This window comes from Lissotriton helveticus, chromosome 11, assembly GCF_964261635.1.
Source record: "Lissotriton helveticus chromosome 11, aLisHel1.1, whole genome shotgun sequence".
In the NCBI taxonomy this organism is placed as follows: Eukaryota; Metazoa; Chordata; class Amphibia; order Caudata; family Salamandridae; genus Lissotriton; species Lissotriton helveticus.
The window spans coordinates 122,245,717-122,261,368 of NC_136072.1; positions in this window are offsets into that span (position 1 = coordinate 122,245,717).

The following is a 15,652-nucleotide window of genomic DNA, read 5'->3' on the forward strand; positions in this document are numbered from 1 at the left end:
TTCTCACATCCCTTGCGTCCGACATCTGTTTAAAGGATGCTCTAGTCCCGCTACAGATGGTTAAGAACAAAGAAAACATTTAGGGTCAGATATATAAAGGGTTTTTGAAGTCGCAAACCCTCTGACTCATTATAAAAACAAGGTTTGCAACCACAAAAACACATTTTGCGTATGTACAAAACCCATTTTGCAGATCAGTACAATTTTTTGTGAATCGCGAAATGGCTTTAGAAATGATTACTGAAACGCAAATTTGTAAGGGGTTTGTAAGGGTGTCCCTTCCAAACTGTGATTCGCTAAGCTATCTATCAATGGTTTGGGACCATAATAACATACACATAGTATCGATTAGCTACTGACTATGGGTGTTAACTGATTCGCAAAGGGGAACAGATTGCTTTGGACACCTTCCCCTTTAGGAATCAGAGTTACAACTTCAGGGTGAGTAAGCAGTAAAACAGAAGACAACTGCCAATTCTCACTAAAGTATTTCACAATGGATTTTTAAAAAAGCAGCAACACAAAAAAAAACTTACCTTTTTGAAAATGCAACAACAGGGTTGGTGGTCTGTAGTTGCTCTTAGGCCACTATCCCTGCCATTGTAGCCAATCATAGGGGTCACAAATTGCAATCTGCCTAATGAATATTAATTAGGCAGGTTGTTCTGCGACCTTTAGTGATTCCTCATTTTGCACACCGATCGGGACATAAAATTGTATTGCTGGATGTCCTAAAAACCCCATCTCACCCTTTTCTTTTCAGCAACAGGATGAATGGACTGACCCGGGTTTTACGCTCTTTTTCGAGGACAGCAAAAAAAAGGAAACTGTTTCTTTAACTGGGGAGAACTATCCTCAAACCCCGCCCTAGCTGATGACGTCCAAGGAGCCGGGCCGTCAAATCCAGGAAGTCAGCAGAGGACAGTGTGTGTGTACACCGCAGGAGACGGAGTAGGCAAGAACGCGGGAAGCAGACAGACGGAGCTAGAATTTGGAAGAAGAAGGGAGTGTGACGACGCGCCGGTGCCAGGAGGCCAACGTCCCTATGAGTCGCTCAGCCCACTCTAGGAGGAAGAGCGTGGCTAGCACAGGTACGCAAGCGTTTGACGGGCTGGGCGGGCAGAAGGGGAAGACCTCTGCAATAGAGAGCCGGTTCCTCCAATCCCGGTATCCCCGCCCCAAGCACATCCCTCACTTAGATAGACGTGTTGCGCACCGAGTGTACCTTCACTGACCCTCCCTCCCCACAGTTTTATCATTTGAACACTTTACTCAAATGGAGTCCCTTTTGTTTTGTTTTTCCTCCACGCTTCCCCTACCTGGATCCTTGACCTGACGGCAGTGCACTGGAGTGCAAAAGGAGAGGACGGACCCCGCCAAGGGACAGGGAACCCACCGAGAAGACATCGGAGTCCCCTCTAGCCTACTACAGACCCGTTCCTTACAGAAAACGTGTAATTCGGCCAATAAAACCTTTGTTGTCCCCAACCAAAGTCTCTGTGCTTCCTACTGCCCTCCCACAAGCTCTTAATCAGTAACCAACACTTAATATGATCCTGTGGGAGTCATAATTAAATGACAGTGCTATGATCACACTTCACCATACAATAGTGGTACTTAAACAGCTTTTCTGTGAAAAGCTAAAAAGTATATGATACCACAGGTAACTCATTTACCCCTGTCTGCCCCATGAACAGGGGTGGTGCCCATAATAGGAAACTTATATTGAAAGGTATGCAATTCCGCTAATGTGCTTAACCTCGTGAGATTATTTTTAAGTAATACGTTCTTTGAATACTAGCTTGCGATTTTTGGTGTAGAAAAAGAGTTATGGCTGTAATATCAAGAGATTATGTGTGCTAGCACCCTTGAGGATATGGGTGGACTTAACAGAGGAAGTATAAACCTTGCTGGGAGGTGTTAAGGTTTGGTAACGGCTGTGCCATAATCAGAGAACAGTGTGTGATTATATGCGGAGGAATAAAGACGTACAATGCAGAACTCAGTGTGTGGCATAGTCTTTTGTATGCAGCCGGGCTGAGGAGAGTGCCACAACTGGCGACGAGTGCAGGATCTGTGTCCCGAAGAAATGAGACTGCTCTTCCTGGAAATTTGCAACATTACAGTAAACTCTGTGTGTGTGCCATGTGCGCTCACTTCGATGAGAAGCCTTTCAAAGGTGGTTTTTGTGGAATCCCATATACGTCCATTGAAGAAGTTGAAGGCTCTGCAGAGAAGTGCATTCAAAAGCCAGCCAGAAACCAACTGGTAAGGCCAAAACAAGAGATATTGCGCCACAGCATAACACAGAGTCATCATCGCTATAAAGCAAAAGGCTAAAGGCAGCCACAACCAGGTACAATGCAAAAAGCTGAAAGCAGTGATTACCAAGTATGAGATACAAAACCATCACTTACCATCAAAAAAGCAGATGGTACATTTCAACCTCCAATCGAGCATGATGGCCAAAGCACAAGGCCAGTGCCTGCAGAAAGTACCGGCCCAGAAGAACAACTGCCGTCACCTGAACAGCGTAGACTCTCAATAGCAGTAGAGAAGAGCGCAAAGTACAATGCTGCTGTGTTTCTGAAACCTCCACCACCATTCGACACAACAAAAAACTGAATATTGGCGCCTGTTGGACTGCATGGATCGAGACATTCAATAATTTCATAGATGCTATAGAAGAAGTAGATGATAAGAAAATCATTAAATATTTGAAGAACCTTGCCGGTGACAGAGTAAAAGAAGCGCTGAAGAAAATATCGCAAGCTGATGCAGTATCATACCGTGAAATCAAGGAAGCGTTGGAAGCCCAGTTCAATCTGATGCTGAATCTCAACTATGAAAGGTATATTTTCAATCAAGCATGACAGCAAGCTCTTGAAACGATGAATGAGTTTGTTGAAAGACTTGATGTGCTTATCAAACCCTGCAAGTTTAGTAATTTCAAAGATGAAGACGCCATACGTCTCCAAATCATCAATGGCTGTCTCTCAGACTCTCTCAGAAGATGCATGTTGAAAGAGACGCTCAGCTTGGAGAAAGTGCCAATGGCTGCAAGGGCAGAAGAAAGAGCAGATCTACAAGCCTCTGACATGGAAGCTGCAACAGCGAAAAATGAATCAGCTTAATCATGAAAAGCAAGCACAAACACAAGGTACATTCAGGCAAGTCGATATCTCCAAGGAAGTGAAAATTGTGTTTCCGATGTGGATTTTCAGTTCCACATGTAGGCAAATGTCCAGCCATAGAACAAATATGCAAAGGTTGCAGCAAAGAGAACCACTTCAGAACAGTTTGCAAAGCGAAAAAGAAATCAACTACGTCACAGTAAGAAGAGAAAATCGACGGCAGAAGGTTCCAGAAGCATTCTCACCTTGCCCATGAATCTAAATGCAACAACAGTTACTACAAGTAGAAACCAGACAAAGGTGATTGTCGTCAAGTTCATATGACAAAAGCTTGTTGACATTATTGTCAAGTGGCAGTGAAGAAGATGGATGTGCACTGATAGCACTGATTAAGGAACGACAGGCACGAGTAGGTTTGGCTGCTTACACAGAAGAAAAAGTGAAAAAGGCAAACCACCAAACAAAACAACGGAATTCATTTGGAAATTGTCTCAAGATCGCAATAAAGGTCAATGGTTTCCCCATAACCTTTTATGATGGACAGTGGTGCTCTTTTACCATCATGCCCATCGAAAAGGTCAACAGCCTATCTCCTGTACCATGCCTCAACCCGTCAAACACAAAAGTATACACGTGGACTGCTTCTGAATCATTGCAGAGTCAAGGGTCATTCACTTCAACATTTAAACATAAAGCAGTATGTGTACAAGCGAAAATTCATGTTCTTCAAGGAGTTTCGTCTAGTGCTTGCCTGCTCAGGTTTGCCACCGCTGCAGACATAGGACTGATGTCTCTCAATTACAAACACCACATTCAATCTAAAGCGCTGCGATGCAGACCTGAGTTGTTTAAAGGTTGTGAAAATTAACCATCTGTTTTTAGTCATCCTACTAGTAGGCTTAGCTTTGGAAATGTGACAGGATTAACACAAATAAATACAGAGGTGTCAAGTCAAAACACTTATTGCAGCTTGCAAAATGAATTTGGTGCATTTGGAGTCTATGACAGTCGCCTTGAATCAAAGACAGGGATGTGAATTAAAGCTCAAGTGGTTAGAGGTTAATTCCTGGGGTAAAAGAGGGGGTGGGGGATTCTGATCTCCTATGTCTTGATATACACAGCATGCTAGTGCTAAAGCAGTGTTGTGTACATATAGGAGACGCTTACATGAGTCTCTAGGGCAGTGTTGTGACCTTACATGAGCCGCGACAGGGGTGTTTTGACTTTACACGTACTTCTAGAGTAGTGTTTTGACCATATATGAACTGCGAAAGTGATGTTGTGACCTTATACGGGCTGGTAGAGTAGTGTTGTGACCTTACAAGGGCTTCTAGAGTAGTGTTTTGACTTTACATAAGCTGCGAGAGTGATATTGTGACCTTACACGGGCTGCTAGAATAGTGCTTTCCTCTAACAAGTCGTGCCACACATTGCTGTGCACTGGCATGGGCTGCTAGAGTATTGTAGCACCTTCACATGGGCAGCACAATTGTTGTTGTGCCTTTCTTGTGCTGCTCTGCACATCTGTGCCTTCTCATTGGATGCTGTTAGACTACTATTGTGACTTCTTTCACACAGGAGGCAAGAGTATTACCCATGTCATTTTACACACTGACTCATACACATACAAATACAAACACATAAACACACCTACCTGCCCAGTGATCCAGACACCTATGATTTGCCTTACAATCGACTATGGCTTTGCTACAAACATCACCTAAATCCACAACTCGTATCACAACTAGTGTACAATACACAGTCCTCACATCACACATCCAACACACGTTCAGTATGCCATTATCATCTACTAAAAAGTACCTTTCACCCAACAATATTTATTACACACCACTTTTCAAAATCTACTTCCTGAAACAGAACACAGCAGACAATACACTGACATCGTTGCATAGATCCCCTACACCCCCACAACTCGACTCTGCTTTCAAAGCTGCTTTTCACAATTTTATTTTGGGGTCAGGTTTATATAGTGCCAACATCACCCAAAGGTACAGGAAAGCTTTAAATTACCAGCAGTTACTTCATACAAGTACCCGGGTAACTAATCACCTACGCATTTAAATCTGCTTTTCACAATTTTATTACAGGGTCAGTTTTATATAGCACCAATCCCATTTGGGAACGCAAACCGGTCCTGCCTAGTATGTCTGACCTGCCGCCAAGGGGAGGGGTGCTGGTGGGAAACATTGCTGCTGCTTTTGGTACAGGGGGGCTGATATTGCAGCACCAGCCCTCTGTGCCAAAAACGGCCCTCATCAGTCCAAAACCGGCACCCACCCTTCCAGCCCACCGGGGAAATGCCTGGTGCCCACTACTGCAAGTCCGGCCCTGGTGCCAACATCACCAGAAGGTACAGGACCACTTTATATGACCACCAGATACTGCACAATATATTTCCTTTCTAAAAAAAAAAGTATTAACACTTTCATGGCGTTTCTTAAACTTATGTTGCACAACTGCTCACCAACTTAAAACTTACCAGAAATAATGTATTATTTTTTTTAAAACATATTTTATTGGTTGTGCTGTAACAAAATACACAATACAGTCCAAAGCATTGCCATTATACTCCGAGTCAATACCTAGAACTTTACTTTACATCATATTAAACGTAATCAATTATTGCATCAGTTCTTTAACTTGATAGTGGCACTGTATACTACTCATGATTACCACTCTTCTCTCTATGCAAATCCAACCTACTTACAAAACAACTCCTGACCCCACCTAATTCCCACCCCCTCCCCCTGCCACTGGTGTGTGTTACATGGGGTACAGAATACAAGCTATAACTCAAGGCCCGACTCCAACCCAAGCGATCCCATGACTGCCGTGTACATGACCTCCTCTATCAGCCACACTACCCATTCACTTTTCCTCTGTCTGCTGAGCAAGCAGCAATTGTACCAGCAGCTCCCATGCTGTCGCCGTTTCCAGTACTTTCTCATTGTTCGAACGTCGTGCTTGTTGGAATCTAATAGCGCTTTCACTACTGGCCCATTTGCTGAGCTCCGCCTTCCATCTCTTACTGTTAGGGCCCTCCTTCGATTTCCAGTGCAATGTTATTTCTCTTTTCGCTAATAATAACCCCAAATCCACAAATTTACTGGTCACCTTCATCTTGGACGTGTGGGGAAACCAATGCAGCAAGCATGTGGCTATATCAAACTCTAACTGTTGATCAGTAACTGTATTCAACAGGTCCCCCACTTCCTTCCAATAACCCCCTAACTGGTCACCTTCGTCTTGCCCATGTGGGGAAACCAATGCGGCAAGCATGTGGCTATATCAAACTCTGTCGATCAGTGACTGTATTCAACAGGTCCCCCACTTCCTTCCAATAACCCCCTAACTTTAGACATTCCCACAACATGTGCTCCAACTCCACCCCTCCCCCTGCACATCTAGGACACGCTGCATCTTGCACCTGAAAGTATTTCCGGATCTTACCCGGTGTTAAGTATGCTCTGTGTAGGATGAAGAAATGTACCAGCTGGAACCTTGCATTCCAAGTCCCTTTCCAAGCCCTGAGGAGGATGTGTCCCCATGTAGTTTCCGGTATTGGCCTCCCAATGCCCGCCTCCCATTTTTGTCGTAACGTATCTAGTGGTTGTAGTCCCTCATTCAGCATCCTGGAATAAAGGCATGTAACCGCCTTGAAGGTCCCTGCCGCCATCACCACATACTGACATGCCATCGGTGTTTTGGGCTCCACAGATCCCTCCCTCCAGTGTTCCCTAATTGCAGCAACCAGAGCCGCGTGCAACAAAAATCCACTTCCAGTTAGCTCATATCTCTCTTGTAGCGCCTGATAGGGCAGTAACTCGCCACCTTCGTATAAATCCCCCAGTACCTGAATCCCTACATGTTCCCATTCCATCAGAGGCGTCCAGTCTCCACCATGAGGTAATGCTGTTATCATCCCCAATGGGATTTCAGGAGCATTGGTATGTAGTACTACAGCCCTGCGCTGGCTACGGTTCCAACATAATCTCAGCGTTTTCTCTTCTAACGAGAGATCCCTAAGGGTAAGCCTTTGCTGCAGGACTATAAATGACAGTATATGCCTTTGGATTCCCCTGCCTCTCAGGTGCCGCTGAACTCCACTGCAATTGCTTGTGTCAAAACTTGGAGTTGTGCTGCTAAATATTAGAGCTCGAAATCTGGAACTGCTAGCCCACCCTCAGCCTTCGGTCTCATTAGTGTCGCTTGGGCCACCCTCCGCCTTCCAGTTCCCCAGAGGAACCCCACTACCATGGATTTCAGTAGCCCGAACACAGAGGACGGGACCCAAATGGGCAATGTTCTAAAAAAATATAACAGCCGAGGTAGGGCCACCATTTTCGGTAGTGCTATCCAATCCATCACAGACAATGGAAGCGTCGACCAAAATGCCATGCTACCCTTCAAAGCCCTCACACATCTCCCTATGTTCCCCTTCAACAAATCAGCGGCTTCATGGTAAATACGAACCCCCAAGTAGGTCAGGCACGCCGGCTCCCAGCGCACATCCCAAGAAAGCTCAGGCGGTGGTCCACCCGGTCTCACCGGGAACAAGCACGTCTTGTTCCAATGCACCCTCAGTCCCGAAATGTCGCCAAACTTTGACAGCAAGTCAGCTGCCCCCTGCAATGCTCCCTCTGTGTCTGCCAAAAACATCAGTAACTCATCCGCATAGAGTGATATATACTGCGGCTCCTCTCTAAATCGTAAGCCCTCGAAACTCTGTCCTAATCTAGTTCTAGCTGCCAAAGGCTCTATTGCTAGAGCAAATAAAAGCGGAGACAAAGAGCAACCTTGTCTCGGTCCTCGTGCCACTGGATAGTGGGTCGAGATCAACGCCCCCACTCGCACTCTTGCCACCGCGGAAGAATATAACTCCTTAGTCCAGCCCACAAACGCATCGCCCAATCCAAACTGTCCCAATGTTTTGTATAGGTATGGCTATTCCAAACTATCAAAGGTTTTCTCTATGTCCACCAATAGAATCGTGGGCATATGTGAACCCCGCTGGTCATCCCCCATAATCCTCAGCAATCTTCGTATATTCGTAGACGTGTTCCTAGTCGGGATAAATCCAGCCTGGTCGCAGTCATATGTTGTATTAGGGCAGTCATATGTTGCAGGAGCCGGGTCGCCAAGATCCGATTTAGGATTTTATAATCCGTGGTCAGCATTGACAGTGGCCAGTAAGCTGTCATATCTGTACCCTCTCGCCTCCAAAAATAATGTATTATTGATCACATGGAGGAAACCTAGTGTATTTACCCATGCTTGTTTTCCACTTATGAGTAAGGCTCCCTGTTTTCCATTTTTACTGATTTTTACAGATAAATACAGACATAAAATAATGTGTTTTCTGTCTGCATTCATTTTTAAAAGTGGAGAAATACCGAAAATTGTGCTCTTTTAAGTGACTCTCCGTGCTGTCTTTCATAAATTATAGGCCAGCAGCTGAGCAAACGGACAGCATGGAAAATTAAAAAGCAGGATCATATTTCTTTAAATAATGGCATATGTCAACATACATTTATGGTATAATGCTAGTATTTACCAGTGGATGTATTGTTATGTAAAATGTGGCAGCTTAAATAGCTAAAGCATGACAGACATCAAAGTATAAGTTTGCATCTATCAGTTAAATAAATATGGAAATGTGCAGTTTTTTAATTTCATTTATACACAAAATAGATATGGATAAATACAGATAAAATGACCAAAAAATGAATATGGCAATGTTAAAAAAATAAATACCATAAAACCGGGAACCCTAATTATGAGGTTCTCCTTGGATTAAAACCCAGAGTGGGTCTGCAAAACATTTTGCCCTAGACCCCAGAGATGCGTCTGACAGGCCAGCCTTAACAAATGCATTGCTTGTGTTATCCCTCCTTGGCACTCCAAGAGACTCTTTGATTGGCAATTGGTTCTAAATTACACAGCTCACTAGTTTTGATTGGTCCTCAGAATTTGTCTCGTCAAGAATTTGAGAATGTGTCTTCTCCCGCCATTTGGTTGGAGTTGTTAGTCCATCTGTCAGTTTTGATCGGGCCTGCCAGGCTGTTCCACCTGTCTTTTGCTCCATTGTGGCTTCATTTTAAGTGCATGTAAACATGCTCTTTTCTGTTTATAGCATTAAATGCAGCTAAACCAAGGATGTTGAATGCCTACTCGCTCACTCTGATTGGTTGACCCAGTTAGTAAGCAAGCTTGTCTCTGCTATAGGGCATTATTATCTTTTTTACTCAGAATATAACTTCTGAAAAACGTTAAATGGATTAGGATCAGTGTAAATATGCAACAAAAGTAATAACTTTTATGGCTGGGCTAATAAAAAAGATGAGGCACGTAGATTAATATAAACTACAAATTATACTGGGGCAAGCTATTAGAGTTTACTTCAATTACTTTCTTTTTTATGTTTGTTAATAAGAAAGCATTTCCAGCTAAACAAATTACGTCAGTGATTTATTTTTAGCAGACATTTATCTATGTCTGTTGGATTAGAGATGTTTACAGGAGGAGTTGAGAGGAAAAGCCCTTAGGCACAGTGACGCATCCACTTATGGCTGTGTGTATTTCTGCATTATTGTACAGTTTGCTATCATTGGGGGCTTCCCTGCTTAGTCGTTTAGGGCCCCAAAATTGTTCTTTGGACCCGCAGCCAGCTCTGCCGAGTATCAAGCCCGAATATGTGTAAAGTAAGACTTTGTTCTACCAAATGCAACGAGAAATATTTAAAAAACACGAACACTGACACAGCTCAAAAGTTATTGAATGATCTGTAATAAGAGATAGACAGGAAATGGAACATAAAATTAAAATATGAAACGTCACACATGAGCACTACCAGAGGCGGCATGAATCACCAAGATCCCCCACCACCAGCACCCCCATCCAAATGTCCATCACTGGGGACTTTTATGTAACATGAAACACTGAAGTTCTGGCAGGAACGGATTGAAATAAGGGTGGAGAGGAGGAGGTAAGGGTGGAGGGATGGCTGATAAGAAGGGTGGAGAGAAGGGTGGAGGGATGACTGAAAAGAAGGGTGGAGAGAAGGGTGGAGGGATGACTGAAAAGAGGGGTGGAGAGAAGGCTGGAGGGTGGAGGAAAGGGTGGAGGGATGGCTCAAAAGAAGGGTGGAGGGATGGCTGAAGAGAAGGTCTGAGAGAAGGAGGGAAAGGTGGAGGGAAGGGTGGAGGGATGGCTGGAGAGAAGGGTGGAGAGATGGCTGGAGAGAAGGGTAGAGGGGTGGCTTGAAAGAAGGGTGTGGGAGGAGGGACGGGTGGAAAGATGGCTGGAGAGAAGGGTGGAGGGAAGGAGGAAAGGGTGTAGAGATGGCTAAAGAAAATCTTGGAGGGATGGCTGGAGAGAAGGGTGGAGGAGAGAAGGAGGGAAGGGCGGCGAGATGGCTGGAGAGAAGGGTGGGGAAAGGAGGGAAGGGTGGAGGGATGGCTGGAGAGAAGAGTGGAGGGAAGGAGGTAAGGGCGGAGAGATGGCTTGAGAGAAAGGTGGGGGAAGGCTGGAGAGAAGGGTGGAGAGATGGCTGGAGAGAAGGGTAGAGGGGTGGCTTGAAAGAAGGGTGTGGGAGGAGGGACGGGTGGAAAGATGGCTGGAGAGAAGGGTGGAGGGAAGGAGGAAAGGGTGTAGAGATGGCTAAAGAAAATCTTGGAGGGATGGCTGGAGAGAAGAGTGGAGGGAAGGAGGTAAGGGCGGAGAGATGGCTGGAGAGAAAGGTGGGGGAAGGCTGGAGAGAAGGGTGGGGGGAGGAGGAATGGCTGGAAAGATGGCTGAGTGAAGGGTGGAGGGAAGGCTAGGGACAAGGGTGGAGAGATGGCTGGAGAGAAGGGTGGACGGATGGCTGGAGAGAAGGGTGGAGGGATGGCTGGAGAGCAGGGTGGAGAGAAGGAGGGAAGGGTGGAGGGATGGCTGGAGCCAAAGGTGAAGAGAGAGGGAAGGGTGGCGGTATGGCTGGAGAGCAGGGTGGAGGGATGGCTGTAGAGAAGGGTGGACAGATGGCTGGAGAGAAGGGTGGAGGATGGCTGGAGAGAAGGGTGGAGGGATGGCTGGAGAGAAGGGTGGACAGATGGCTGGAGAGAAGGGTGGAGGAATGGCAGGAGAGAAGGGTGGAGAGATGGTTGGGGAGAAGGGTGGAGGGATGGCTGGGGAGAAGGGTGAGGAGATGGCTGGGGAGAAGGGTGGAGAGACGGCTGGGGAGAAGGATGGAGGGATGGCTGGGGGAAAGGGTGAAGAGATATAGGGTAGGGTGGAGGGATGGCTGAAGAGAAGGGTGGTGGGATGGGTGGAGAGAAGGAGGGAAGGGCAGGGGGGTGGCTGGAGAGAAGGGTGAAGAGATAGAGAGAAGGGTGGAGAGATGGCTGGAGAGAAGGGTGGAGGGATGGCTGGAGAGAAGAGTGGAGGGATGGCTGAAGAGAAGGGTGGGGGAAGGAGGAACGGGTGGAAAGATGGCTGGAGAGAAGGGTGGAGGGAAGGGTGGAGAGATGGCTTGAGAGAAGGGTGGAGGGAAGGCTGGAGGTAAAGGTGGTGGGAGGAGGAACAGGTGGAAAGATGGCTGGAGAGAAGGGTGGAGGGAAAGCTGGAGAGAAGGTGGAGAGCTGACTGGAGAGAAGGGTGTAGAGATAGAGGGAAGGGTGGAGAGATGGTCCGAGAGAAGGGTGGAGGGATGGCTGGAGAGAAGGGTGGAGGGAAGATGGGATGGCTGGAGAGAAGGGTGGAGGGATGGCTTGAGTGAAGGATGAAGGGATGGCTGGAGAGAAGGGTGGAGGGATGGCTTGAGTGAAGGATGAAGGGATGGCTGGAGAGAAGGGTGGAGGGATGGCTGGAGAGAAGGATGAAGAGATAGAGGGGAAGGGTGGAGAGATGGTCCGAGATTAGGGTGGAGGGATGGCTGGAGAGAAGGGTGGAGGGAAGATGGGAAGAGTGGATGGATGGCTGGAGAGAAGGGTGAGGGTGGCTAGAGAGAAGGATGAAGAGATGAGTGGAGAGAAGGGTGGGGTGGCTGGAGAGAAGGGTGAAGAGATAGAGGGAAGGGTGAAGGGATGGCTGGAGAGAAGGGTGGAAGGATGGCTGGAGAGAAGGGTGGAGGGAAGGCTGGTGGCGGGCTAAATATAAGGATAGAGAGGAGAATGAAGAGGTGGATGGGGAGAAAAATAAGTGGCTAGTGAGGAAACATAAAGTGATAAATAAAAAGAAGTATGGATGGTGGAAGGATGGATGGATGGATGAATTGAAGGATGGAAGGATGGATGGATTAATGGAAGGATGGCTGGATGGTGGAAGGATGGATGAATGGATGGATGGATGGATGGGTGGATGGATGGGTGGGTGGGTGGATGGATGGATAGATGGATAGAATGTGGAAGGATGGATGGAAGGAAGGCTGGATGGATGGATTGATGGATAGGTGAAGGTTGGAGGGATGGAAAATATTAGAGAAAGGATGGAAAGAAAGAAGGAAGGCAGGATGGTAAACAACAGAATGAATGATGGAGAAAAAGAGGGAAAAACATTAAGAGAAGGAATGGTGTAAATTTAAGAATTTCCAAATTCTTTAGCTGGGAGTAATCTCCCAAACAGCTGTTGTGTTCGCTTGCCTCGTCCACTCACTCAGAACTATATGAGACAAGTCACAAAGTTGGGGGCATGTTATTTTTCTGGATATTCCTCTGAGGCCTTTATTCTGCTGCCTAGGGTTTTTTTGTATGGTATTTTAGAGCCATTTACTTTTTACAAACCCCCCATTTATTGGCACATTAATTACATAGATTGCACTGATGCTGGCATTTCCGGATGACATCGTTTGGAGTGGTACCAAAGGCATCTTCACTAACATTTGATCGAACCAGCTACTTCAAAATGTCCTTTTCAAACTTGCCATTTGCTGCAAATATAATTTGTCCCTGGCCATGTAGTACAAACATCAGTCCAATCCATGTGATTCGGTAATGCCCATCTCGTCCCATCAAACAGAAACAAACTACCATTTTGCCAAAATAGTGAACATGTGCAAAGCCATCAAAACCTTGCAAAAAAGAGATAGAAACGAAATAATAAATAGTAGACATTAATATTAAAATTGTTGCATCGCTAAGGAGGAATGCTAGGAATGCTGCATCAATCATGCAGTGAATTTAGCCATTTCGACTGCCTCTCAAGCCTATATGCATGAAAATAGATACACACAGGGCTTCGAAAAAGGTAGTGACGAATTAAATCCCTTCTTGTCATATACAGCAGCTGACAGGTCTTACAGCATTCTTGGCCTGCCATCGCCTTTCCACTCCTCTGCCTGAGAGCAAAAGCCTGTTTAGTTGGGCGTGGAACCCAGTATTATAAATATACAAACACCCGTAGCAGCAACCGGAACCAAAGATGCGTAACGACGCCGACGTAATAATAAAGTCACCGCAAAGAGGCTGTGCTCCTTTACAGAGAGCCGAGTAGATGATTGTACCTGTCATGGAGGCTTGGTGCAAAGTTTTCAGGTTTTCTGTATGAATATTGTGAAAATCTCACACTTTTCATCAGGGTCGGATTGGGATCACAATTTTGCCCGGGCACTGAAGAAAAAAGTGGCCCACATTTACGGGGCGTGGCCCACATTCGCGGGGGTGGACCAAACATTCGTGGGCGTGGCCACATTCACGGGTGTGCCCTTTCATGAAACACACAGGGAATGTAAGTGGGAGGATATTGTTCTTGTGAAGGACACAGGACCAATGTGACAATGTCCTACAAGCTGTGCAATTGAAAAACAGCCAGGCCCCTTTCTATTACCAAATTATTCCCAGCCCTCCAGTGCAGGAGCACCTGAAAACAGCGAGGCCCCTTTCTCTTAAAACATTATTCCCCAGCCCTCCAGCGCAGGAGCACCTGAAAACAGAGAGGCCCCAGCTATTTGTAAATTTCTCAGCCCTCCCCAGCCCTTCACTTCCTCAGGGCAATGGCGTGGCAGGAGAAGGGCTAAAGCAAAAACACAGCTTCTGGGCCATCCATGGGGGTGGGGGGGAGGCTAAGGTGAAGATGATGCAAGTTCCCCACATCGCCTGGCCCCCATAGTGAGACCCATTTTTTCTCGCCCACTATGCCCTGAATGAGAAGGGCTATGGGCGAAGACTAATGCAAGCACTGTTTCTGGGCTGCCTGGGCCCCTGGGGGCCGAGGTGAAACATTGCTCATAGGCCTGAGCAACACCTAGCCCCCTGGGAGGCCTATTCTGGCACACAATCACCTCTCCCCAGCCCACCATCAGCATAAATGCTTGGCAGGGCAGGGGGTCAAGGAGAGGCCACAGCTGATCATCGCTGACCGGCCAGCCGCACAGCGAAGCTGCTTTCTTCTCCCTGTCAGTGCTCTCTGTGGACTGGTAAAGGGGGAAAGAACCAGCCCACAGAGTGCACTGAGACACCGGCCCTTCGGCCCATGTCCGAGTGTCCGCAGTGCTAATCCGCCCCTGCTTTCTACTACACCAGAGGCCCAGACACACTTCTGCTTCCACAAGCTTCGTGCTGCATTCAGCGGTACCTATTCAGGACAAATCATTAGCAACCATGTACTCAAGGCTTGCCCTAGGCCCTGATGCAAATCAAAGAGCTACATGACCTCGCTAAGCCATGCACAGTGTCGGATTGGTAACGTGGGCACCGGGACGATTTTTAATCCCAATCCAACCCTGGCCATGCAGCGCTATAGAAACGATACACAAGGAGTAGCTACTTACTGGATGACGAGTAAAGGGGCCTAGCAGGTGGTAGGAAATCGCTATATAAATAACTAATTATATTACAGTAGAATAAAATCAAGATGTTGAGTTAGTATGTCGTGTATTTCTATAGGTTCTGATTCGATCCCCCTATTCCTGACCCTATTCTGGTTAAACTAACTATCAAGTTAACTAACAGTCAGCCCATGAGGCAAGAAATCCCCCATGATGCAGATACCGTTATCTGACGCAGTCACACTACGGCACAGGAACGTGTTATCTGATTAGGTCATAACGCTTGAGATCTAATTAGACAAGCGACATTCCTCCAGCCCCTGATAAGGCATACGAGGTTCTCATAACAAATCAAACCTATGACAACCTGGATAATCCGTGCGGCCATTGTTTTGATTTCACAGAGAACTTTAGTAAAGAATGTGCTAACGAGCAAGTCGTATGACATCTTTATTGACGTACCTATGTCCATCCTTACGTCAATCTCGGCACCTTTAAGGTATAAATATTGCCGACCTTGCCCTATGCAAACACACGCGTGGTGACAAGACGGAGCAGCCATACTTGCCGAAGCCGAGAGCAGAAGCAGACCCCGCAGGCAGCAGCCCCGCCTTCCTGACGCGCTGAGAGACGCGCTGCTATCTCAAGCCGAGAGACCCAGCACCGGCGCTTCTGGGCAGCCCTCGCAGGCAGCCTGGAATATCGAGAGCAGAGAAAGAGATACCATTCCTCATTCATCCTAAATTCCAGGTACAGA